The following is a 27,484-nucleotide window of genomic DNA, read 5'->3' as shown; positions in this document are numbered from 1 at the left end:
AATAAAATATATTCAATCTTCTTTCTGAAGCAGAATCCAATATATATTTTTTGACCTCTGAATAACAACAGCAGGATATTACAAATATATGGATCAGAGATGGAAGAATTCCCTTTCCTCCCTTCCGTCCCCATGCAGGGGTGCAAGCTCATGACTCTGTCCTATGGGACACAAGAGCTAATCAGCACTTCCTCCCAACAGGCTTAATTTCCACTTAAGCACCCTTTTGAGTGGTGAGAATGAGGGAACCCTGGCAATCGTTTCACAGAAACACATCAGTGAAATTGTCAACATCTGAAATCTTTCCCAGTGGCCCTGTAACTTCCTCTACCTCCATACATTTACCTGCACATCTTAACCACAGATTTACACTTTTGTAGCACCCAAATATAAATTAACTCCAACTCCCTGTCAAACATCTTATTGACTTAGTGGTTTTGGAACCCCTGAAGTTTTGACTTCAGATTTTCACACAACCCTCAGAGGACTCACCAGGGCACCAGGCCCAGTTTTTCAACAGACTGGTAAAGAAATTGAAATTAAGACATGAAAACCTGAAAAAAACCCAAAAAAACACCCACCACAAATATATGCTTCTAGTATGTTTTCTTTAATCAAAACCACATCCTGTATCATTACTACACAACTCAAAAATATTTCTTTTAAATATGTTAGAACAGCAAGAAATTAATTTTCCTGTTGCTTAAACCAGTTTGTATGCTTGCTATTAATTTAACTAATGATGACAGATGATTTAAATAGCTCCCTGAATACAAAACTCTCACAGATAAACAAAAGAAACTGCATAAAGAGAAAATAGTCTTTTACCAATTTCTTGTCAATTAAACATATTGCTGAACAAATTTAGTTGCAAGAGCTTGTTCTGGCCAATAATAAATTTTAGATGCAGTTCAATCTTTGCACACCACATTTAAGACTGCAGAATCATAAAAGTACAAAAAGCAAGACCACTAAAAAAGTGAAAAACTATTTTTCACATTTCACAAAATTCTGCAGGTCAGTTCAAGCTCTGAAGAAGACAAAAACCTGGATTTTTTTAAATTATAGCATAAAATTCTGTACATAAGAAACCATACATGTTTACTACAGAGTTTGAAAGTGACAGAGGGGACTAAAGCATGCACTGAAAAAACATAAGACTTCAAATCCAAAATAGTTTAAGTACTTTCAAATAACCTAAATATAAAATTGCTGTCATTTAGTTTTAATTAACACATAACCAAGTCATTTTTCTGCATGAATTTGCATAGCACATGGCTAATTACTACCTTGTGAAGAGTCTGGGGGGAATAAAAAAAGCATAAATCTTTACATAGTTCATCAACAATAAAAACCAAAATACCACCATGACTGCCTTTTTTTCTTTTTTTGTGAGAGAGCAAGTATAAATAAAAACATGCTTTTTAACAGAGAGGAAACTAAACAGGAATAAGACTGTAAAGTGAACCAGCACAGGAAACCCAGGATTAAGGCTGAAACTTTATTCTAATCCTGTTCACAGAAGTAGCGGTCACCAGGCAGCATGTGGTCTGGGCATGCACCTGCAATACACAGGCAGGATTTAAAAGTACTTACAAGGACAACAAGCTTTGTCTGAGGAAAGTTTCTCTTTGTCCTAGGAGTATCTGCCTTCTCCAAAAAACAAACAATAACCATGCACATCAGCTTGTCAGTGATTTTGCCAGAATGATACCTGGATGTGACACATCCACAACCCATCGTTCCTGGAGATTGGCTTGACAGTTAGGAAAAAGCTCAAGAAAAGACAAAAAAAAAACCAAAACAAAAATCCTCTTTCTGTGAACATATTAAACAGTTCAAGTTGATAGTCATACCCCACCATTACTCTGTGAACTTTGCATTACCTTTATGTAAGTTCCTGGATTAACTGATGAAATCTACCCACTTGGTAAAGGTCTTCACAAACTGAGGAGCGGAGGAAGAATCCTTCAAACACAATGGAATTCCCCTGACAATTAAATAATATTATCATTTATCTGGTGCTGCAAAATGACTAGTAAAAGAACAAGGCTCACCTTTAAATATAATCTCCTTTTGCCTCACACCACCTTTTCTGATACTTTTGTACTACAACATTAGGTGCTGCAGCAGGAAACTTCCAGCTGGGCGTGGGACCTCAGGAATTCCTGCTGTCTCTATCTGGGAGCTCTTCAGGTGCACCTGGGAGCTAAACAACCATTCTCAAGTCCACAGACCCATTTTGTATCATGGAAAGATTGGGTCACTACTAAAAAGTGCATGGGGAGGGGTTTCTAAATCCTGTGATTATAAGTTTAGCATAGAGTGCAATAAAAAGAGCCACAGAGACCAATCTGAGACCAAAGCTACTGCTTTCAGCCCTAAGCCATTTTGTTACAAAAGTTTAAATATTAAAGGAGCAGGAGACATTTTACTTACGTTGGTGCTGTTTCTCTTGGAGTGGAATTGAATTTGGTGAACTATACCCATAAACTAGGTTCAACTCCATTAGTAGCCAAATACTAACAACAATAAAACCACAATTCAACTCCGTCAAGTGGAAATGCTTGCAGGCTACTTTCTGGCCCTTCCCCTCAAGCATATATAACAAGCTGATTGCCATCAGAAGTGGTTTCATACCACCTCATATTCTTCCACTAGGGTCTTCCACACCCTGAAGAGTCAGCTGCAGTCCAGCAACACGTATCACAGAGCAAGGGACAACTTACTTATTCCCATATACCATATGGATGCTTGTTCATTTGCAATCAAGCTACAGGATCACATCACTAAGTAAACAAAGAATTTTATGGCATTCATTATTATTTTAAAGCAGTCAGACATCAGCTGCTATATCTAACTATGAAGAAACTGTCACAAGCAAGCTAACAAGCTCCTAAAAACTGGAACTCACTGAGCTGATACTAAAAGATACTTGGAGAAGTATAATAGCATTTCAGCTTCCAAACTGAAGATGTTTACATAATTAAGATATGCAAATAAGGATAAACAAAAAAAAGGGGGAAAAATATCTTAAAAAGCTCTGACTACATCTGCAACCATTTTCCTACTTAGAAAGCCACAGCCTTGACTGACAACCAAGTACTAATACTAATAGTTATTTAAAAATTCATGGTAATTATATAACTTATCCTTTTAAACAATTTACTGTATTAAATACTAAACAGCTTTATCCTGCATAAAATCAAGCCAAGATACAACAGAGCCCCTTCACTGAAATTCTCAGTTTTTCCTTTGAAAAGCAAACTCATTATGCTCTATAAAGAAAATAAAGTCTCTAAAAGACTAAATTCTTTCTTTCTCAAAGGCAGGCTCTGAAGAGATTGCATAAAAAGAGATTTTATTCTTGGCTCAAATATGAACATTTGGGAATCACTACTTTTGAGCAAGGACTCACCCACATAAAGGCAGAAGAATTTATTTTGAAAAGTGGTGTGAAATTTCAGGGGGAAAAAAAAACCACACGTATTTTGCACTTCCCAGCTTTTGGTACTTTTCCAGTTAAGACAAAAATCTCAAAATAACCTCTTCCCCATATAACTGTTTTTTCATAGATGCTTCCAAGCTATCTTATACCACCAGCAAGAACTTCTACAAGAAAGTAACTATTTCCAGACAATCCAACTCAGAGGATGGACAGGAAGATAAAAGTAAGAGCATTTCAGATATTTTAGGAGAGAACCTGGGAGAGGGGCCTGGGAATACCTTTCACTGGGCGCTGCCTCATGCTGCCTTGTCACCAGTCTGTTCAGCACTCTTCAGAAGATGTAGGGGAGCAATGTCACAGTTCAGAATTCATGGACAACCTCTCAAAGCACAGGGCAGGGCAGGAGTGTGAGCCCAGCCCTCCCACTAAGGACTACGTTCCTACCATAGCTAGCAGTCCTCAGAGGAGCAACGCTTCTCCTTTGGATGCAGCCCATGTACTGCAACTGTTTCCCCAGATTCAGGCCAAACCAGCTGCAGAAAGGGAAAGCTCATCTCGAAGATTAGATCAGGTCCCTACAGAAACATTTGGGACTTTTAAACAAAGAGTATTATTTGCGTGTGAACACATGTGGACACCATCATGTTACAGAAAGAATACCAAGGGATAGAGAGGAGGATTCAGTCTTCTGTCTCCAAGATGACTCAAGATTACCTGCAGACATCCACATAACATTTCCCAACTGCTGAGGAATGTTGCAGATCCCACAGCTAAGGGCGCAAATCAGAAACCAGATCAACTCCTTTCCCCCATCTCATGCATGCATGCTTTCCTGGAAATGTTCTTTTGTGTATTCTCATACTGTTTAATGTAAAGGAATTGCTATTTCTCTCCATTTAAGATGCAAAATCCCAGCTATGACCTGCGAGTGCTTGGCACAGCTGAGCTCCCGGCACAGCAGCCAACAAAGTCACCTGTGGTTCTCCTGCCAAGTGCCCATCACAGAACCAGAGGTGAGACACACAAAAGGATTCAGGAGGGATGGCCAGGTAGATCCTATGGTCCAACCCAAAGGCAAGCCATGCCCTAATCCAGGGCAGAGGCAGGCCAGGCCGTGTCCTATGGGCTCCTGCCGGAAGCCTGAACTCGGGGCACAGCAGGGAGGCTCTGTGCTTTCCAGGGGCTGCCTCTTCCCAAGACCATTGGGAAGCACTGCAAGGTGCCCCCTGCTGCCAGGACAAGCCCAACACATGCATCCTGCCATCAAGATGGAACGGAGGACTGCGGAAAGACTCTGCCCAAGCAGGCGCTTGGCCTCTGCCATGTTGCAGATGTGCCTCCATGAGCTGCCTTTACAGCAGGAATGGGAAAAAAAGGCATCACATGGTGGCTATTTTGGTAACTGCCCTTCTACCACAGGTATCAGTCTCCAGCAAGAATTACTGTCAGGCACCGGCTCATCTTTTCTTTTCCCTTTTTATTTAAATATCCACACCCTGGAATGTACATAGGAGTAAATTAAGGCACTTGTATATATAGGTCAAGTCCTGACCCGTTCATCTACATACATTAGTACACAGGTAAAAGCACTGCAGACATGAAAAAGGAAGCATTAATGGTTAGCTCAAATACATATCCTAGGCACTGTTAGAAGGGAAAAAAAAAAAAAAAAACAGAAAAAAATTTAAGACAACAGAAAAGTAACAACAGAGACAGTAAGGCAGTACTTAATTTGAATCTTTTTCCCAAGAAAATTTTCCCTTGTGAATAGTTAGATGTATTTTATGAGTAGACAACATAATAAACCAGACAATTTTATTTCACTTTACATTTTGTAAGTATTCAGGCTGAAGACCAAATATATAAATCAAGATAATTCAGATCTGTCTTGAACTGTGCTTTTAAATAATCTGAAAACTTTGTACATGGTTTCCACGTAGAATACATCTCTTTTCATGAAGAACATATCCCTTTTCTTCTCAAGTCAGAAAAGAATTGGTTAAAACAACAACCATCATGTAATTGAGATCATATAAGCAGGTGTGGTTTGTAATTTCTCATCAGGGAAAAGAAGTTCTCCTAGACTTTAAGCTGCCAAGGTCTGTGAAGTTGTGATCAGAGATATAGTATTATTAAAAAAAGGAGACACTGGACAACAACTGAAAGACACACTCCACTGTCAGGAGCCTTCAGAGGTACAAAGTGCAGAAGCCACAACTAACCCAGCCATACTCCAGCACTGTAATTCCCTCTTCCATATCCAGCCTCTGCCTCTTCCTTACCCTTGGAGAACACTCACTATAGGTGCCAGTGAAGTTTATAGGGCAGTGACTGCAGAGTTTCTGACATTCTCATTTACACTTTTATTAATTGCCATGCCAATGAGCTAGTTGATCATGGAAAAAAATTGTAAGAGCTGTTCAGCGTGGCGAACAAGATAAACCTCACCTCAGTTCTGTTTATCTTGTTGTCAGAGACTGCAATCTTTGTGATTATGAAAAAATGAGTTCTGACATTGACTTGAGAAAAATCCCAGCCTAGGAAAATCTCTGCATCTCTGTGCAACTCTGCAAAACAACTTCAAAGAAAGAAAAAAAAAAGAACTTGTGCCCATGTGACTGTTCTACAGAAGAACAAGAGGCTATTATCTCCACTCCAATGTATCAGTTTTTCCAATAACACTAGAAGTGACTTTTAGGAGTTCCATATTCTATATATTGCCTATTGAGAAGGGAAAGGTACTAAGGAAACAATGGGAAATCCACTTGCAACTCCAGAACTGTAATGCAAAAGGAACAACGTGGAGAACTGTTTTATTGCTTCTTTCAGCTCAGTATATTGTGGTTCCAAATTACACTCCACTGAAGCCAGACTTCATGGGGATTGTCAGCACTCTTCTGTCTGGTTCAATGTCAAGAACAGCTGACATCATTTTCAAATATAACATGGCTTTCACAATTTGCACTAAGTTGAATGAAGTATTCCATGAAAGCAAATCACACTGATTAAGGAACAGGTTTTTTTGCTTCTCATTAGAAGTTCAGCTTTAAATTAGTGGAAGTTCTAGGCATGGGAAAGACGTAGGAGAAAGACTGGAACCTCACAGCAAGCAGCTTTGCATTAGACAGTATCTGTATCATAACCACCATAATACAAGCTGCCTCCTTGCCTTCATGTCCAGCTCATACTGTAATTCCTCCAGGCTTGAACCCGCAGCAACAGGTGACAGCCACTGGCCTGCAGAGCTGCAATGCCAACCACGTTCACTGCAAGGGCTTTTTGGATACCATTCTTTGTCCTTCTAGTCTCCACCTTGTTGTCCCAGCTCAGCTGCAACACCTAAAGGGAACAGTGTTTTCAGGGAAAATGTTCTGGGCACACAGCAAGCGTGAACAAAGGGCACTGCGAGAGTGAGCATGGATCTGTACGGTGGGCAGCTCTTCTACTCAGCATCTATGCTGATCCCCCCTGAGCAAGATATATAATACTGTCCTGCTCTTCAGCAGTAAAGCAAGCCTACTCTCACTGGTAGCATTTGATTAGTCTTGACCACAATGACAGCACAGGAGGCTAATATTCCCCTCTGCTCTCAGGCTCAGTAGCACAGCCCACACAATCCAGTAAAATATACGTAGGAGGCGGAGTGTGAGGATCTGATTTCATGTTGGGGCAAGGCATCTTATAAAAAAAATCTTTTCAGTAACAGTCATCCAGAAGTAATATGGAAATCAAATTAGTTGATTGCAACCATCTAAACAGCATCATTTGATATGGTCATAGAGGTTCTTGGATAATGAAAGTTTAGAAGGAGAAATCCTATATTTTATTAAATTCAGCATAGCTGGGGGACAGGGCCTCTCCCTACAGCTTTTACCCTACTGCATTTTAGGCCAAGTAATGAAAACATTAATGCAGCTTAGCCAGCAAAGCACAAGTTAATTCAACTTCTATCTCTCCAAAGCCTATAATTCTCTGGTCTAGTCTTCACGAAGAGCACTTAAAAATGTTTTAAATATAATGTGAATACCCTTAAAATCATCTCTTCACATGCCAGTTTATGAGAGGTATGAATGCTACTCCAGAAGGTACTGAAGAGTGCACAGTTCTCTTCCCAGGCACTGGAAGCACAAGCAGGTATACCTGCAAGGTTAGGATATAAAAAGCCCAGGAAACATGCAGGTTTCTCCAGGACACTATGGACAAGCCAGTCACGAGGACACAGCTGTTTCACAGCTGCACAGTATCCAAATCATCATGACTGCACAGGCTGCACACCCACTGAAGCCCAGCATGAGCCATAAAGTTGACACAGTATGGGCTTTGGGTACAGAAGGGGGACAGTAGCAATGCAGGGCACCAAGAGAGGGCATGCCTGGCAAAATTCAAGAGCAGCTTGAGATGTGAGGTGCCACTGGAACCCAGGGAGGACACCATACTCCAAATTCTTCATATAATGCTTACAAAGGGGTCCTCTAGGACAGTCCTGTATCAATTCTTTCAGCCCAGCATCTGATTTCTTACTCTTCAGAAGCCATTACTTCCTGGTGCTAAGGGAGGCCTCTTTATTTTTTCATTCACATCCAGCATTTACTCAGAAAATTTTCCTTCATCCTTGATCCCTCCAGCCTGCATAATAATACAGTTGATCAAGAATTGTAGGCCAGTGACTCAATTTTGCATTTTTATTACATTTGAGAGAAAGTCTGCTGCAATAATCTTGTTCTAGGTCATCAGCACTTCTGTTCTTTAGTATATATCCTGGATAAAGCCCATGTAAACAAACTAGCAAGGTGATACTTCACATAATTCTTTGCCTTTCTGGTCCAATCTCTCATTTCATTCAAGTTTGCTGTCAGTTTCCAGGTTCCTAGGTCAGGAGAGGGTGTTTCACACAACTGCTGAGTATGCCAGGATGGATGGCTTCACAACTGGGGCTACAGCATCAAACAGCACAAGGGTGTAGAACCAAGAGACTTTTAGGAATAAATAGTATCAAAAACTAAAATAAAATTGGAAAGGCCAAGGAGCAGTTGATTGTTCCACCTCTCAGAACTACAATATACCCCATTTAAAATTTCATTCCCAATAGTAACAATGCAAAGAAGCTCTCAGAAAGCTGTGCAGAAAATTATTGCCCTGAACACTACCAATTTTACATTTGCTGAGTGAAAACCATATGTCTATTTGTGTGCATTTCTGCTATTGCACATTTCATTCATTAAGATGAGAAATTGCTTTTTTTATGCAATCTGCTACTATTCAGAGAGCAAAACAAAATAATGTCTGGTAGCAGGCTTGCTGGTTTTGGCTTTAGAAGGGTGGGGGGTTTTTTCCTCTCTTCCTGTGAGAGGAAAGCTTTTCCCAAAGGATTCAAGCAATTTCATAAAACAAATGTAAAAACAAAGACACTTTTGTTTAAGGACTGAAGGGTTTGTTTTGGTTTAAGGGGGATTGAGAGGGAAGGAAGAGAGAAATGATACTGATCATCTTTCAATTAAACAGGGGGATAAAAAAAAAAAAAAAAAAAAAGAGTTCTCAGCCCTAAAAGAAATTTGTGTGATAGCACAAAGTTGCTATAATAAACAGGCCATTAGAAGACAAATTGGGATTTATTTGCTAAATAAACAATTTTGTTTATTTTAGTCACAAGTGAACACCTCAAATGACTACAGCAAAGATCAGAGGAAAACAACATTTCTCTCTAAATTAAAGAGAGCATTGTGCACTCCTGTATGCTGCGCTTCATTTATCAGTGCCTCCTTTTCCTTACAGTCTACCAAACAGAAAGAAAGGGGGGTGAGGGGAAAGACCTGAAATCTGTGGTTTTAAACACACAAAGATTTGGGGGATTCACTTCAGCTAGAAATTCTGAAGTTCAGCCTAACAAGCATAATTTCATTTGCAGGAAATAGGACACAATATTACAACAGAAGTAAACATCAAACTTGCACAGAAAACAGTGCAAGATGGAGACACAGCCCAGCCATAAATAAAGACAAAATTAACTAGAATACCTGAAATCCTTCAGCAAAGTATGTATGGAGGCCTTGCAGGAAATCTGAGTAAGCAGACCTTCACATCTGCAAATATTCCCCAAGCATTTGTACAAACACATTGCAGAAATCACACATTGGGGAACTGTGATTCTAGTTTCTGACTAGCAGATACTAATTAATAGAATTAACTTATTTATCAGTAAGTCCCTACATATTGTATCAAGTTTTATTATGTAGAGAGACGATCACAAGCAATCTCCAGTGACAAATAACATCTATTCAAATGGAGCAAAAGCAAACCCTGAAGTCTCATTCACACTGTCTACCATTTAAATTCATTCAGGATTGACACTCACTGCAATTATCATTCAACACCCAGAACTAACACACTGGGCCAACTCAACAGTAACAAAATTCAGTAATATTGCAGCTCAGAAAGGCAAAACAACACAGATTATAAGAATCTTGTAATTAAATACAATATGCACATGGAATGCATCATGTTACTTACTTGTACTTACATGAGCATTTACAAATGTTAGTAATAAACTTGACTTTTTCCAAATATAATGTTGAAGTACATGGTTGCATGAGAAGAGACAAAAGGTTCTTAAGCAAGATTTAAAGTCGCCACTGGAGTTTGACAGGAAGACAAATAACAGATTGACAAACATACCACAGCAACATTAAGTTTTATATATATGAAATAAAGTACAAATAAATTGGCATTATCATCACCATCATCTCCAAAGTGTTCTACCCAAGCATTACTTAGATGATTTTCCTCCACCCTAATTTAAACTGCACATATCTATATATACATGAGACATAGTTTCCTTGTGGCCATCTGACCTCCCAAGAAGTAGCATACACAGAGTAACTTGTCAAATAGAGAGAGACAACATACAAAGGTCATTACAAATCCAAAGGTCTGGGTTCACTCACGAATTTGGGTCGTCACTTAAAAGAGACTTGTCTAATACTGTGGAGATGCACTGGATGAAGAAGACAACTCAGACAATACTGAACTCTACTATTATCTTTCCAGTCCAATAGTCTTAAAACATTTCCTCCCATTTCTTAATGCAGACTTTTCCAAGACCTCAAATTGTAACAGGAAATTATTTGAGTGATTTTGTTTTTAAAGAACACAGCAGAGCACCAGCAGACAAGTGCTCTGCTCTTTGATTTGCTAAAGACTGTTCAAATTTAGGTTGAACCTCTACCTTGTAAATATGAAATACCTTTTCCACCTCATCCATTAATATTTGGGACTTGAAGGCTGACAAGTGAAAGATGCTATAACGCCCAACACAGCCCTAGTCTCATCTTTTTTAACGATTCACCCAACACTTGTATAATAGAGCAATAGCAATAAATGAAAAATCACAGTAAGCAAACAGCCTAATAATGCATGCTAAAAGCTACCAGGACAATAAATTCAATTTTCCCAGGGATTGTTAAATTATTCTTCTGATGGCTCAACACAATCTTTTCACAATTGCTTCCTATGGGGCATGCTGACACACTGAGTTCATTACGTAGCTCCTCTTTAAAGAAAAAAAAAACACACAGGCATTTAAAGCAAACACCTAAAATTCAATAGTTCAGATTTTTAATAAACTATGCTGGAAAGGAGTTTGCAACTAGATTATTTCTAAGGAAGTAAGACACCTGCCTTATAAATTCAAAACAAATAGACATAAAGCAATAGCAAGATATTGATCTTGCTTTGATGTACACACTCAAAGCACCTTATTTTACCAACAGTTCCTCTCAAAATACATTCACACAGGGGACATATTCTTTTTTCTTGTTGAAGTAATCTCAAAACTTCCACAAGTTTCACTGGGCATACAAAGACCAGCTGCAGGAGGGCTTACAAACAGACAGACTGATACTACAGCAAAGATCAAACTGTGTCAACACGGCATAGCCTTCAAACCACATGTGCCATCTTTACATTTTCAACGGGCCAGTCAAGTCTTCAACAGTGCCACTAGAGAAAGTGCCTCAACTGGCACAGCTCATACCTCAATTTCTTCCCAGTGGTTAGGTAGCATTGGCCTTTGCATAGCTCAGCACCAGCGCCTGGGTCAGGTACTACAAAATGAAGCCACAGACAAACACACATCCCCCAGCCCCCACCACAGAGCCACAACTGCCCTGCGCTTCATCAACCACCCAAGGCTCTGCCCAAGCCCCTCCCAGGCAGCGCCTCCTACTCCTCCTCCCAGGGGCACATCCCCAACAAGAGGATGCAGCCAGTGCCACAAAACACTCCTAAGAGCAGAGAGCATGAAATCAGGCACAGGATAAATATGGGCACTCACTCAACAGGAGAACATACCCTTTTATTTATTTATGAGTGCAAGTCAACCAACCTGACCTCCAGCCTGCACGTCCATTTATGCATTTTCTGTCCCACACATATTAATTTCTGGTTATCTTTAATATTTTATGACTTATGCTTGATTCCACTCCTTTGTGCACTAAAAAGAGAACAAAACAGTTACTAATGTCATATATAAAAGTGTTTTTACTTGCTATAAATTCCACTCACCATCACGTGACTAGACAACACATGCTCCCCAAAAATAAGTGCTTCTGCTCATCACACCTCTTTTACTGAAGTGACTTCTATTTCTGTTGATTAACTGTGAACACCAAAGCATAAAATATGGCAGCTTCAGTTGCCTGAACTGCTCAAATCCTGAACAGTCACATTCAAACTTCAATACTTAGCTGGGACTCAGGAGATGTACAGCTAGGAAGGCATCCAGAATCTGACAGTAAGGAAACTCCTTTTGAATTCCCCATGTAGATTATTCTTGTATTCATTCATCAAATTATCCTTCTGTACATCAAGTTTTTAATCCAAAATCACAGCTGAATCTTCAGTTTATGACCCTTCCTCTCCTCCAAGAATTTGCCCCAGGGAATTTCTAAGCAGCTGCTATCTCCCATCTCTGCCATTACGAAGACACAAAAGCCAGAGTAGTTTAAGTTCTGATCTCTCATCTAATTCCAGACTGTTCACACTACGTGATCTTTGTAGCCTGGATGTCCAACTACGTGTTCCACTAGGATTTAATATTATCTGTACATAAGTGCCCAGAACTATGTACAGTATTTGACACGAAATCTCCCTAATGCCTTGCCTATTAACTTGTCTATCTTCACTGAAGAGCTCTTCCTGAGCATCATGCTTGCTCCCATTTCACGGTCAGTACCAAATAAGAATCATCCCCATTTGACTATGGTGGTCAGGCCTTTTCCTCCAAGCTTGTTTTAAGGGATGACTTGCCAGCTGATAGCAGATGTGTTGCAAATAATCACCCAGTAGATAACTTTGCTTTTAGACCAATTTGACTTCCTGTCATGCCTATTGTTTCAGTCATCACAGATATTCAATTCTTCCTGTGCAATAATCCAACTCACCTCGGCGCTAAGTTTCCCAACTGTGCTTCATCAGCGATCATCCTTTTCATAAAGTTATTTCAGCCAGTATAGTGAAGCAAAGAGACCAGTTCCCCACTAATACTGATGCAGGGCATGAATGATTCCTTTATTCATGCAGGCAAATGCACAATTTCTCCTTCAGGGGACACCTCACCATTCTTCAGCCAAGCCCCACACTTCCAGTTTAGTTATTTTTGGTGTATATGCATTGAACTGAAGCCTTCTGCTCCTATTGTCTGGGACATGCAGTATTTAACCAGTAATAATATGACTTTAGTCTTTCATGACCTAATTGTGGCAAATACATGATGCATTTTATCCTGTTTTCCACTTAGCTTTGTATACTTAATTACTTTTTTCCATTCCAAATTTGTTCTAAATCCTTGAATTCTACTGTGACCAGAGTAAAAGGTGTGAAGATTTCATTCTCTCAAAATAAATAGAACTATACATCTTTTGCTATCTTGCTATCACAACTGCTACATTCAACCTAACAGATAATGCCCAATTCTAATTTTTTAACCTGGCTCCAGTGCCCTGCACCAACTCTTTCAAAGCCCAAAAGCAAAGACCCTTAGACTTAGTTGACTGGGAGCAGACATTAAACACTTATTCTGGTCAATTCCATTTGTCACCCTATCTTTCTCCCATATTCAAATCCTCATCTGTATCTAAAACTAAAAAACTAAAACAAGAACTGCTAATTTTAGAGGCATCATGCATTTTTCATACAGCCTGGTCCTCACAACATCATAGCTAAATTCTCTTCTCCTGCTCTTTTTAATTTTTTTCCCCTTTCTTCATCTTAAATTTCATCATCCGCTAGCTTTTGGCAATTCACATGCTATCCCTGCAGTTTCTGCTCTCCAACAATCAATCCCCTCCTTTACTTCATTCCTTTTAGGTTTTCTGGTAACGTGTAATATCTTATTCTCACAGCAAGGTCCACTTGGCAAGCTTTTCCTCCTCCTTAAAATGCAGTTTCCAAGTAGCTATTGTACCTTCCACTTAAAACAGTCCAAGACTTTTTTTTTTTTTTTAATTTAAACCTCCAACTCCTACAGGCCTTTAGCTCTGTGGACAACACAAACTAGTTCTTCTAACTTCTCAGAACTCGCCCTATTAAATAAAGCTTCCTTGAAAGAAACACTTTGTAGTTGACATATACTTACCCTTCTTATTAACTTGTGGCTGATCAACACATGTGCTTAAGGCCTTACGGAACGGAGCCGTAATCTAGCAGCAGAAAACAAGACACACAGTGGGAGACTAGAGATGTTCCAGAATTTAAAGATACACCCTCTAGTTCTGGGCAGGCTGTAAACATAAGCCTTCATTTACTCAGCATTCCACTACAATTAATGGCCAAAATCTACTCCATGATAATTCAGTGTACTGACTTCCAACTTAACTTGTCAGCACTAGGGAAACATACAAAATCACATTTGAGAAACACCTTCCCTTTACACACTAGCACACTACCCAAAATGTGCTCTGTAGCTCCGAGTGATCAAAACATGTTCGCAAAGCTGCATCCTATAATTTGACTCAGCTTGGTCTCAGTAAATCAACCTCAGACCTCCATATTTTGAAGCATATACATGAACCTTTAAGAGAAAACCATCTCCCATACAGTGGAAGACTGCACCTATATTAAGTGCAGCAACAAATGGATCTTCAGCATGTCCACCACAAGCCTAAGAGGGGCAGAGAAGGAAGGTGCTGGTGGCCAAGTGCTACAACACAGAAAGAGCCTCTCTAGCAAGGTGACAGTGAATGACCTCCACATGAATCTGGAAAACATGGTTTCCCTTTTAGATTGTCATACAATTTTCTTAACACGGATGCACTGGCAGGAAGGTAGTCCAGGCCTTCTGTGCAGCAGAGTGAACTTGCTGGCACAGGCTATCAGTCCCATCGAGGCAGTAAATCACACTTACCACCACATTCCTGGTATGCCTGCACCTACACGGCAGTGCACAGGCACCTGCCTGCTGCCTCCTGATACCCAGAGGGGAAACTCAGTACCGCAGCCTGAAATATCAACTGACATGCTAAGTTACTAACCCACATGAAATGGGGGCCCTGAAAGGGCACGCAGCTCTGTCAGCTCCAACAGCCCCACACCACAGTGAGGGCTGCCCACCATCCATGAAGGATTGATGGTGGTCTCTGCATCTACCTCCCTTGGCCACCAACACCCTCAAGTTCATCTCCCATGGAGCACCTCCATGCTGCTGGTGCCTTCTGCTCCCATGACTAGTCTCACCAGTTTAAGCCAAGCCTTTCCAGCAAGGGGGTGGGTGTTCTGCAGCCCTCCAAATCGGGGAGCATGGCACTGGACACTTTGAAAAAGCAATTCATTGTTAGCCATGCACGAGGAAATAGCATCCTACCTTTTACTCCAGGAGTGCTTAAAAGTGTTTTATCCTGTTAATTCTAGGTCACTTGAGCGCATGTGTGGTATGGATTACACCGACCCTTTTAGAGCGCTCAACATTTTTAAATAAGTAGGACACTTAACATTAGATGCACATCTAGCTGCACACCACACACCAAGATCTGCCAGTAGGCTTTAAGGCACAACTAAGGAATAGTTGCTTTATAAAGCATGGCTCTCACAGCACAGAAGTACAAACATGAAATAATTTATAAATGCCAAATCTGACCCTGTACCACACTAAATCAGTATAGGCATTTTACAAAAAATGCCTGTATTGGATGAACTGAAGTGACCTTTTGCAAAGCCACCCAACAAATCAGCAGCAGATTTACTAACAGTACAAGTATTTACAGCTGAGTGATAAAAAGGTCTACATTAAAGATAAAAGTCGTCCTGATGTTTACAAAATGCAACAGCATTGTCATACCAAGCACAAAGAAGATGTTTCATCCTTAAATATCTGAGTACCTGGAGACTTCAAACTCAAGGAAGAATCAACATCCAAAGAACCAAAAAATCCAAGCTTAAAAAGTTAATATGACGATTCACAGGAGATGTTAATTTGCCAGTGTCAGGTCTTTGCAAGTTTTAGCCTTCTTCTCTGCACTATGAGCCGCCATATATATTGGACCCTTAGACATCAATAATCCCATTGCTTTCCCTCCTTTTCACAGATGCCTTGTCTGAGCGAGGGAAGCAGGACGAGTAGGAAAAAACCCCACACGTTTAAGTAAATTACCTTTTGGATCAGCCTCCTCTCCTCACCCAGCTGAAGTTTTCTTGAGGTCAGATTAGCACTCAGAAAGGAGAGCAGGCGCCGGCAGGCCCCTTGGCAGGCAGTGCTGTGACAGACGCGGGGCAGACCCAGGGGAGGCAGCCATGTGCTCAGCCCCGCAACCCTCGAAAGGGCATCCCGGGAGGAAGTTCTCACTTCGCACCGACTCGGGGAAATAGCCGCTGGAAGCGATAGCTGCTGGACTCCTCCGAGTTTTCTCCAGGGCCATATGTTTTCCCCTACCATTAGCGAGGCATTTCATAGGAGCCAAACCGCCCTGCCCGCTCCGCCGCGAGCCCGCTCGCGGGCTGGGGGCCGGAGCCGCCGCCCCAGGGGCGCGGGGCGAAGCCGGCTGGGCCGGTGGGGCACCACCCGCGGCACCCACCCCACGGGGCTGCGCTCCGTCCCCGCCGGGAGCCGCCCGCCTGCCGACCCCCGGCGGCGTGGCTAGGCTGGGCAGGGCAGGGCAGGGCGGCTCCTGCTGCAGCACCCGGCGGGGCGAGCCCCCCGCCCGCCCCCGGGGCAGCGAGGCGCCCCAGCCCCGCTGCAGCCCCTTCGCCAGACGCCCGCCGGGGCTGGTAGCGAGGGGTGCCGCCCGCCCCCGCTGCCCGGGGCCGCCCCCTGCCAGCAGGGGAGCCGCGGGACGGAGCTGCGTTCAGCCCCGAGCCGGCGCCGCGCCTCGCCCTTACCGTCTTGGCCAGCGCGGCGCGGGAGCCCCCGGAGAGGAGCGAGGCGAAGCCGCGGAGAACAGCGAGGAGCCGGGGCCGAGAAAGGCACCGCCGCCGCCGCGAGGAGAAGGCGGAGCGGGCGGAGGATCGGCGGCGGAGGGGAGGAGACGGGGGCGGGGGAGGGCCCGGGCTTCTGGCAGCCGCCCTCCCTGCGCAGAGCCGGCGCTTCCTCCCGACGCGCTGCCCAGGCGGGCCGGCGGGGCGGGGAGCTCTGGGTGGCGCTGGGCTCGCCCCTTCCCCGGCCCGCGCCGCACAAAGGGGACCCGCCGCTGCCGCCTTTGTTCGGCCCAGCGGCGCCGGGAGGGGAGGCCGGCGGGTGGTACGCTGGGCGCTTCTCCCACACGGAGATTGTTCCTCCGGCGCTGGCAGGCGCGGAGCAACTTCACCGGAGTTAATTTGGGTCTGTGATGAAAACTGCTCCACCTGTGCCAAATGCTGCTCAGCATTCAGCACTGAAGTCAGCCTACGCGCGGTGCTTCAGCTGCCTGTTTATGCCTCAGGAGCTGACTGGTGACTCCTGTTAAATTAAGGGTGGGTTTTTTATTGCTCAGGGTGGATGGTATCGCGAAGATGCGATTCTTAGCATTCTATGTTTGGCAGCCACCAAGAAGTATTGAAAAACGAATTTCAGATACACCTTTGCCCCATTACCTGTGGTAGGTCACAGATCTTCTTTCAAACGTAGCTACTCATTTTGCCTATTGATCTGGAACATGTCCAGTTAAGGTACCTTTTCCAAAGCTTTTTTTTTTTTTTTTTTTTTTTTTTTTTTTTTTTTTTTTTTTTGTCATAGTACTTTAGTGCTAATCATATATCTCCTCCAAGCTTACCGATTTAAGTCATTCAGTTCAGGTACCTGAGGTCAATTCATGCAATCCTGTCATGCCAGTTAAAACAGTAGAAGGGGGAGAATTTTCCCTGATTCACATCTAACTTAGAAGAGACTGACAGAAATGCCCTTGTATGAGGTCTTCTCTGAAGGATAATTACACTTCAGTCGTTTGCATAGAGGTGGAATGAGCAGTCACTGTATATACACAAGTGATCTTTTAAGAAGGCAGCAACAAAACTAGACTACCCAAGGGTTGTTAAAACCCGGTATAAACCCTAAGCAGGCTCCTTTAAAAGGTCTTTTCATGTAGTGTTCATTAAGCCCTAGCAGTTAAAAGACCCCACCTGGGAGCTCTCACTATGCAGAGCTCTGCTTCCCAGACAGAGAGGCAGAGCAGCACAGGGCCTTAGATACTAAGCCAGCTCCTCAAGTTTAATACTACACCGTGTTGCATTCCAAAGAAGCAGGTGATTTACCAGTTTCCCTAGCTATTACCTAGAAATTTTCTGCATGGTCCATGAGGTATGTGAGGAAGGACGGGGACCTGTGGCATGTAAGCTCTTCCACATCATCCACAAGGACCTTCTGCTTCCTGCATGTCTTAGCATAGCTGCATCAGAAAAAGGGAATGAAAAGTATGTGAGTTTGCGCCTTTACTCCTGCAGCGGTACTGTAGAGGGGGAATAACTTTTTTGTTTTATCTTAAAATTAAAAAATTATGTGCTTGGGGGTAAAAAGCCTGAAAATGTAAAACAGTGTAGTAAGCATGAAGAAGCCTGCCTAAGACATCAAGCAGCCTTAAATAAAACCAGTGTGCTAGAGGTGTAAGATACATCCTAGGTGCTATCGAGATCTGCTTGCTGCGTTAAGCACTAGGGCCAGAAGCCAACCATCAGCCCTGCAGTGTGTGCTGAATGGAGCCTCTGCCACACAATGGCATAGTCATTTGTCACATGTTCAATCCACAGGCACCTCACCTCTTGTGGCCAACTTCTACAGGATGTGCATTCAACCCTTCATTCTTTAGGCTGGATGTACATAGTAAGGGGAGGACTAGGTAAATGCAACTGTAATGTGAAATTAGATGACCTGTTCTGGCCAGAAAATTTCCCAATTCCTAGTTCTCATCAATATTTTAACTTCAGATCGATATAGAGACGTTTCTAAAGCCTAGGTTCATGTATAGCAGTTGTGCCCTTTCTGACAAACCAAGAACTATGGAGTTGTTTCTTACACTACTACCTGGTAAGTTTTTCACACCCAGGCATCAGATGATGGATAACTTTATTAAATTATGCCACGCTGTGCAGCTGCTGCCTCTGGGAAGAAGTATGGAATAATACAGTTAATGCCTCACATTGTATTATAGCTACTAAAATATGATCTTTATTCTTACTGTCAAGATTAGTGAGAAGCCTCAGACAGATGACCAACCAACTGAAGCAGTGGTGAGAGGTCCTCCCACTGCAAGGCAAGCTGCAGCCTTGAGATCATCATGAACACCCATGGGCTTCATCACATGCCAGATCCCTTTAATGAAACCAGCACCTTGGCCCTAAGATGACATTTAAGGGTACATTAAATGGTTATCCTTGTACACAAATCTTTGCATTTGGAGACATTATAACCCCTGATTTATAAATCATATCCAAGAAAACAAACTGATTTTATAAACATGCATATACCTGATTAAACTCGCTCAATAAGGCCGCTCAATAGGAGTAAAAATCGTGCATAAGAAATTGTGTCATCTGGAACTAAGTCAAGAACCCGTGGAAATGCACATAAAATTATCACATTCCAGACTGATTTCTTCTTTGTGCTTTCCAAATAACAGATTATTAAAAAATGCATTAATCCTGTCAGTCCATTAAAATATTTCACAACTTTCAAAAGGTTTTGAGATAAAAAAATTTAAAACCCCACCTATTGATCATAACTCTCTTCCTAAATCCATATTCTTATAAGACCAAGAATAAAGCATTTGTTGCTCTAATCAATAGCTTTACTCAGAAACAGCTGACACCACTTAAAATCGTGTTAATTAACACAGGTTCTCAAGGTCCAGTTCTAATGCAGACAAGCTGTGTCCACCTTAAACAGAGCCTCGTTATTGTTCACGCTTCTTGAATCTGCCATTAATAGTAAGTCTCCATCTCACAGCTGCTGCTAAACCTAAGGCCTGCTTGCATTCAAAGAGGATTTCAGTTGTAGTTTGGCACGGTATATGCTATTCACAAAGTCACCTGTAACTGTGAGTAAGAATGACTGAGAACAAAGCTGCTCATTTTGCACTTGTTAGCTCTAAAATCCCTGCTGTGAAAAGTTTGGGGTTTTGATATGTCTTCCTTGTGTAGACTTCTGTGCAATGCTCAAAAATGCAGACTGCTGCTTGAATTATTGCAGCATTCAGGCTGAATTAGCCACAGTGACTCAAGTACTGAGTGGTGTAGCCTTCCTACCTGCCCCTACCCCTGTAGGGTGTACTTACCCTTGTAAATATTGTCTCCAGTCTACTGATCAGGAGGTGTGAGCTGGGGTCAGCGACAAGCTTAGCAGACCAAGCTGTAACCTGCATCAGCTATACCCTCATCAAGTATTTTAGTGTATTTGGCCTTGGTTAAATCCATTAGTACATGATATCTGATGGCCAGCCTGGTCTGCCTGCTCAGCCTACCCAGCCATCTCCTCAGCTGTCCCTGCCGAGGTAAGAGTGAGAAGGCCAGACAAAAGCACTTTTAGCCATCACAGCTGGATCAGCCTGTGCCTGCACATTACTGAGCTGCATGTGCACATTCAACAAAGCTCAGTGAGCAGTATTTCACAAAAAAACGGCTGAGTTTTCCATTCCCACCCTCATGTACATCCAGCTGTTCACAAAACCAGGGTGGTGCAGGACACTCTAGTCCTGTATGTGCTCTGAACAGTATTATGTAAGTTGGGTTTTTTTTCCACTTTGATCATAAGCTTTGTAGAAAATGTGTGAGCAACATGTTACTGGAGGCTATAAATGGTGCAGGTATTTAGGAGTTCTGGGAAAAGTGTTTTCTCAGTATTGTTTGAAGCAGGAGGCTGATGACAAAGGAGAGGTGTTAGTCATGCTGATCCATTCTTCTGGTGCTCAATAACAGGGAGAAACAATCCAGAAACCTCCTCCTCAGCTTCTTGAAGGTCTCAGCAATGCTTCAAATCATATCATGGTCTATGCTGAAAGAGACCCTTAAGGTCATCCAGTTCCAGCCCCGCTGCCATAAGCAGGGAAAACTTCCAGTAGACAAGGTTGCTCAGAGCCCAATCCAACTTGGACTTGAAAATTTTCAGGGATAGGAACCTGTTCCAGTGCTTCACCACCCTCATAGTGGAGAATTTCTTCCTTATCTAATCTAAACCTACCCTCTTTCAGTTTAAAGACATTACCCTTTTCCTATCTTTAGGACTGGTTATTTTCCAGTTTTGGAAGGTTTGTGGAGGTAATGCCAGCCAAAACGAAGGCACTGAAAGATGTGAGGCAGTGACTATGTCACTTGACATCCTGCCTCAACCCATGCAAGCAGAGAAATACAGACACGTCTGCTCCTGTTTCCTACATACACCTACTTAGAGAACACAGACCCATTAAAGCTGAGCCAGACAGATATCTTTTCTTTAATTAGCTTGTCCTTTTAAGTGTCCCAGGAAAATTGTTATAAGAAATACCATATGATTGCCCAAGAACAAATGAGATATGCTTTTAAACACCCTTTATTACTAACATTGCATAAGCATTCCAACAATCAAATCTAACAGTTTGTTATCATAGTTGCAATCCCTTTGGCTTAGTAGCAGCAAGATGAATAGCATGTCATATCTCTTATCAGCAAATAGCTGCCTGCCTTTGTAAACAAAACTGTCAAGACTGATTCTCCATACACATTTGCAAATTATACTCATTGGTTATGTGTCCTGCAGTATATTTAGTGTGCTGCTAAGGAAATGCTACCTTCACATCAGTTTTATATGTTACCAATATCATAATATTGCCAAGGAACAGGTAGTTACCTTGCCAACTATGGCTTGAATTCACCAATGTGTCCTACAAATCCCCGATGGAAAACCTACTTATTATCTAGTTTAGAAACTTTCAATCCTAGCATGTAATGGGAAGTATATGTGATATTCAGCCTGCTCCATAGAGCCCTGTGTCCTCATCTCAGCACCAGCATTTTACTTACTGTCTGGCCAGAAGGAATTCAATTCCTTGTCTCAGTTTAACTGTATGCAATATGATAATAATATCACTTAGTGGTGGAGGAGAGTAAATTAGTTGTAATGTGTACCCTGTGCTCTAAGGATATAGAACAAAATATAAACTTAGTACTATAAGTTCAAACCCCCCCCCTTTGACATTTAATGTTTTTTGAATTTTATTTAATATGCGTAATAAATGCAGAGGACAAAATTGATAGTCACTGACATTTTTTAAAGGGAGAATTCCCTTTTTGTGATTTTTATATGGAAAAAACTCAGACCATACCACATTAACAATAATATAAAATATATTAAAATATTGGTGCTAAAATTGCTGTAATGTTGCTTTCACTTTCAGAAGTAGACTCATTTTTCATATGAAAACCACTATCATGCTAGTTTTGACATTGTATGTTAATGATGTGTAATAAAGTAATGTCATTTCAACAGAGAATTTTAATTAGTTGCCAGTAACACAATATATTCTTGTATAATCACAAATTTTGTGTGTGAGGACAACTGCCTCGTTCTCATTACAGGAACTAAAACCACAGAGCATCACATTTCTCAGTATTGTACCAGAGGAATGTAGGAATACACTCGTGACCACATTAGGGAATGGCACTAACAACAGAATCAGTAACAGATAGAAAATGTGATGACACTAAACAGTGGATCATAATTCATCCATGGAAAAAGCCCTCACCCTACTCCTGTGCTCACCTCAGCCTGCAGCGCTCTGGCTGTTGCACAGCTCTCAGACACTGGGGCAGGCATTTCTTCTCTTCAGCTAATCGAGCCAGCACGGGAAGTGATGCTATCAGAGAAGTCTGGATCAGAAGGGGAGATGAGAAAGTTCCAGCAGATCCTATAGCACACAGCAAACACTAGGGGAGAGTGACTACAGGAGTCATTTATTGCCTGTTGTATGGCTTTCTCCCCTAATTCCCAGGAGCTAGAAAATTTGAGAGGGGTCAAAATTGCCGAGTGTGAGTGAGTATCATCCAAGCCAGCTGAGTTGCAGTGTGGATTTTTGAGTGTGAATAAATCCAAAAGCAGTGAGATCTTATTTCAGGGTCTCTCCATCATTTAAGAGTTGTGTGAGGTGCAGAACTAGCTCAGAATAGCATGAGGAAAATGGCAAAACAACTCACGAACTTCTCAAGAACTAAACATGGTTTGGATTGGTAAACCATTAATCCAGAAAGTGCTGTTTGTTTTTTCTTTCTGGAAGAAATATTGATTTAGCCTTTTTAAAGATGTAATTACTTGTTGTTTTCCTCAGAAAAGAGGGTTAGCTTTACAAGGATCTTGAGAACAGTTAAGGAAGAAAAGAAGGAGTATTAAAAGATGATCATGAACTGATTTATATGTAGAAATTAATAACTTGTATAAACAACTATGATATATCAAAATTAAGATAAATTAATCATAATGTTTATTTCATGGTATCTATTGTATCTGTACAATTTTCTAAGTATGAGGACAGTCTGCTTGTACTGAAGTACTTTGCAGTTACAGTAACCCACTAATGTGACAAGCAAAAATCTTAGTCAAAGTCTGAAATATAAGGTTAGCACATGAAACCTTGTATGTCTTTACAGTTATGTGCATGTTTTTTCTCCTCTTCAGTAAAGCACTCTGCTAGAAGGAACAGATGCCTCTTTCTGAAGGACTTCAACTGTGAGAATTGCTGCCCTGAACCAGCTCTTTCCCATTTGTTTTTTTCCAGTCTCCATCGAGAGGGGTCCAGAAGACTGGTGGTTTTAACTTGCATGAGAGGTTTCACTTCCCCTTTTGGCAACACTCTCTCCCTACCTCTGCCCCACAGCTGGTGTGGGATCCTACCAGGGCACAGGTTGAGTCCCTCTATGGCGTGGTGTCAGGGAGGGGTTATTTAAGGCAGTTCAACAGACTATGAAACTACCCCACTTTCCAAGCCTTGCTTTTTCTTTCTCACGTGGCTTCTCCTCCAGGAATAACTCAGCAAGCAGCACAACAGGCAGCACAACGTGGCCTTATACATTGTCTAACCCCAAGTGTGCAATGCCTCCCTGGCACTCACCCGCAGCGGTCCTCCAGCAGCGCTGCAGCTGCGTCCCAGACACTGCCACTCCCAGGCCCTGCTTTGAAGAATGCACCAAATACCCTGGCAAGGGCAGATTGGAAAAAAAAAAAGGAAAAAAAAATATCAATCCATGTTGCTGCATCCAAGCTGCTCAGAAGGGGCTTGCCACCCCCCAGAGTTATCAGCTCTTTCTGTTAGGAGGCATGTGATCATACTTATATAGTGCATGTGGGTAGTGACTGTGTCCCTTTCTGTGCTGGCTGTTCCAAGAGCTTCTTTTGACAGCTCAAACATGAAAAGATTTGTTATTTTTTGAAATGTAGTGGTAGAGGTTTTATACTTTAGGCCAGAGTGTTAGTGGAGGCTCTTTGGTGATGTGTGCATTGGGAGTGACAAGCAGTGAATAACTGACATCAGGCATAAGTAATATTTGTAGTCTGACTTTGATATGTTATTCTTTAAAAAATCCAGTCTGTAAATACAGTCTACATTTGTTAGCTTGAAAGGAAGGAAAGGGGATGAGTGCAAATACAGAAGAGAGAAATGAATAACCATGACAAGGAGAAAAAGCAAGCAGAAATAAGCTGATAAAGATAAAAAGGAGTGGGATTATGAAAAGAGAGAATATAGACATATAAATGGATCAAAACTAATATAAAATTGCTAAAAAGCAGGAGAAAAATCGAAGATGAAAGGAATCACAGTGTAACAGATCAGGAAAAAGAAGAAAGTGTTTATATATTCTTATCTGAATTCCTATAAACAGCCAATAATGACTTCAGCACCTTATGAAATAAATGTGGTTTTGTAAAACAGGTATGTGATGAAGTCCCATTGATTGTGAGACACTGGTTTGCAAGTAAAAAGGATGCTGTAAAGTTATTTAAAATATTACAGCAGGAGTTGGGAGGGTGATGGGTATGTGTAGCGTAGAAGCAATTTGGATGGTGATGAAGTCACACCATAAAACAAATATTATGATTAACCCCCATAAGAACAATGCAGTTTTTCAGCTAGAAATTACTTATTCCAGGGAAGACATTTGAATGAACTTGTGAGGCTCTTTCAGAGACTCCAGTGAAGCCAATGACTGTATTTTCATTCAGTCTTTTTGCTTTTCTTTGTTAATTATTTGTAGACTAGGAATGGCAATGAGACCAGTAATCTATAAGATGATATGTACTTTTCCTGAGTTCTTTATTCACACACTGCCCATTATTTCCTTTGAGAGCAGGAGCAGCTATAATCTAGCAGGGAACAAATCTTTGAAGTCACTGAAGTATCTTCCAAAAGGAAATATTTTACATCAGAAAAACAGAAGAGAGAGGCATGAGAGGCTTCCAGAACAGGTCAGTGGCTGAAGTAGAGTATCACTTCCAAACAGCACTTTTACATAGAAGAGTTGTCAGATGAAACTTCACATCAGTCAGCACACTTTTTCAACTTACTGAACATAACAACAGGAAAACTATGCAAATCAGCATGCTTAAATAGCATAAATCATGGAAGAGACACATTGTCTATCCACAAGAAAAAAAGAACAACAGAATTTTAATATTGTATTAAGGAAGTGCAGCATCAACTGCCTCCTTTGTGTACTTGGCTGCTTATAAGACTTAGTTGCTGCAGAAAAGCTATACATTAAACTTTTACAAAGGGATGGAGCCAAGACTGGGTATGGCAGGGTAGGGACTGCACTCAGCTCTGCTTGCAGAGCAGCCGCAGGTGCTAAACAGCCTCCACATGTTTGCCTTTCCACAGCTGGGAACAGAGATGCCACCTTTGAAAACATCCTTTGTGTGCTTCTGTTCCAGGAGCTGAATAAATATTTGTTATTTTCTCATTTCACATGGTCTCTGCAAAATGATATTATAAAGTGTGTAAATTGTTAGGAAATCTTGGCTAGAAGGCACTACAGACAGCTAGGCATGTAGTACCTCATTATTTCATAGATTAACTAAAAGTGTTATATCTTTTATATCTTGCCTACTTGATTGCTGAGTGCAGCAATGCAGATATTTATTTTACACCAAACAGATCTGTTGTAGCTGTTTGTGGAAACGGCAATGTCTTCTAAATTTATCTTTAAAAGCATGTACAAAGTAACTATAAAAGAGGGGGGGATTTTTTGTGAGAAAACAACACTCTGCAAAGATATGGTGTAGCATTATAGTTATGTTACAGAATCTGAAAGTATAATTTACAACAAAAACTTGTTCATAAAAATTGTATTTGTTTTTTAAATAAATTTATTTAAATGTTTTAAATTTTGCTTATTCTTTCTTTTCCAGAATTTCTGAAATTTATCCTAAGGTCATTCCCAGTTGTTCAAATGGCAGATGTTTTATTAAACATACCATGTACTGGGATGTATCCTACTTTACTCATCAGCCATTTTTCACTAGCAACTAGGAGATTTTATGTGAATGAAATGATGGGAACTATTGGTGCATGTGAAGAAAGATTGGATTCTTGTGTTTTATACCCCACTAAAAGAGCCCTGATACAATTCACAGCTGCAGGAAAAACCACTGTGCAATATTTAATGGTATGTTGTCACGAACTATATATGGAATTTTACTTACAATCATAATTCCTAATTTTGCAATGTTTAATACAGATAAAAAGCACAACCTGAGTTCAGAAACATAAAACATCCCTTTTCACGTGTGCCTCCAACTTAATTTGTCTTTATTTCATATTTTCAGTAATAGACTTCAAGTACCATTCAAGCATTTCCCTGATTTTTGACCAGGTGTATGTAATATTTATAATCTATTAAAAAACCTGTAGAGAACACTATTGACCTTTAGGGAAATATTTATTTGCTGTTAATGCTGCAGATTTAAATTTAAGCATATATTCAAGGTGTACATTCAGCTTCAAATAGGTTCAGTTCTACGTTAAATGAAGTTTCTTCAGAGATATGTAAAATAGTTAAGAAGGCTGCATATAGCTGATTTCAAGGAGAAACATAAACAAATATTCTTGTCTACTAAAGTTTCCAACTTTTATTTATCGTCTACCTCAGTATATTATGCTCTACCTTACTTGGTTTTGCAAACCTGTTGTTAATATGATTTATTCATAAAAGAAAGTGACAAAACTATGTTGCTAATCCTCCTGACTCCATAATAAATCCTTGCTTGTTTGCTATACTCTAATATCTACTTTCAATAATGCAGAAGCAAGTTTAGGTCCTTGGGTAATAAAAGTCTCCATATAAAGCAACTGCTCTTTGGCAAAAAAAAAAACAAACAAACAAAAAACAAAACAGGATCTCATCTCTCTCTAAAATCCCTTGCACTTTGAAAACTTTTGGGGCTTCCATGTGTGAGCTTTGCAGGTGCCAAGCTGTTTCCCTTCACACTGTGCATTGCTGTGCTGGGTCATTGAACCAGCTAGGGACATCTTGGTTTTGTACCCACAGAATGAAGGATGGGGGGAGCAACACATGCTGTCCTTTGCCTTTTTGTTAAATTTGAGGTTGATTTGTGGCAACATC

The 27,484-nt window shown here is 41.2% G+C and overlaps 1 protein-coding gene and 1 long non-coding RNA gene across 9 annotated transcripts in view; one reads left to right on the top strand and one right to left on the bottom strand.

Annotated features, from left to right (window-relative positions):
- FAM110B (family with sequence similarity 110 member B) overlaps window positions 1-17,038 on the bottom strand; it is a 114,997-nt gene extending 97,959 nt beyond the window's left edge. For 4 of the 6 annotated variants that reach the window (XM_069004790.1, XM_069004787.1, XM_069004791.1 and 1 more), the window contains exon 1: window positions 16,814-17,038. The gene's annotated coding sequence lies outside the window, so the exon portion shown is untranslated. Of the gene's footprint in view, window positions 1-1,886; window positions 1,908-16,088; window positions 16,506-16,813 lie in introns of those variants that run through there. The other 2 variants (XM_069004788.1, XM_069004789.1) reach the window with 2 other exon arrangements.
- A 1,024-nt stretch (window positions 17,039-18,062) lies between these two features.
- Window positions 18,063-27,137, top strand: LOC138105130 (uncharacterized). Of its 3 annotated transcripts, none has more exons than XR_011148397.1 (4): window positions 18,063-18,151; window positions 23,544-24,795; window positions 25,214-25,328; window positions 26,271-27,137. It is a non-coding gene; the product is annotated as an uncharacterized lncRNA (long non-coding RNA). The 3 variants fall into 3 exon arrangements; XR_011148396.1 differs by lacking the exon at window positions 18,063-18,151 and adding an exon at window positions 19,768-19,828; XR_011148395.1 differs by lacking the exon at window positions 18,063-18,151 and adding an exon at window positions 19,841-19,938.
- Window positions 27,138-27,484: the final 347 nt, after the last annotated feature.

The sequence above is a fragment of the Aphelocoma coerulescens genome, chromosome 2, assembly GCF_041296385.1.
Source record: "Aphelocoma coerulescens isolate FSJ_1873_10779 chromosome 2, UR_Acoe_1.0, whole genome shotgun sequence".
NCBI classification, from domain to species: Eukaryota; Metazoa; Chordata; class Aves; order Passeriformes; family Corvidae; genus Aphelocoma; species Aphelocoma coerulescens.
The sequence above is the reverse complement of the archived record's forward strand: the minus strand, read 5'-3'. Positions and strand labels throughout refer to the sequence as shown.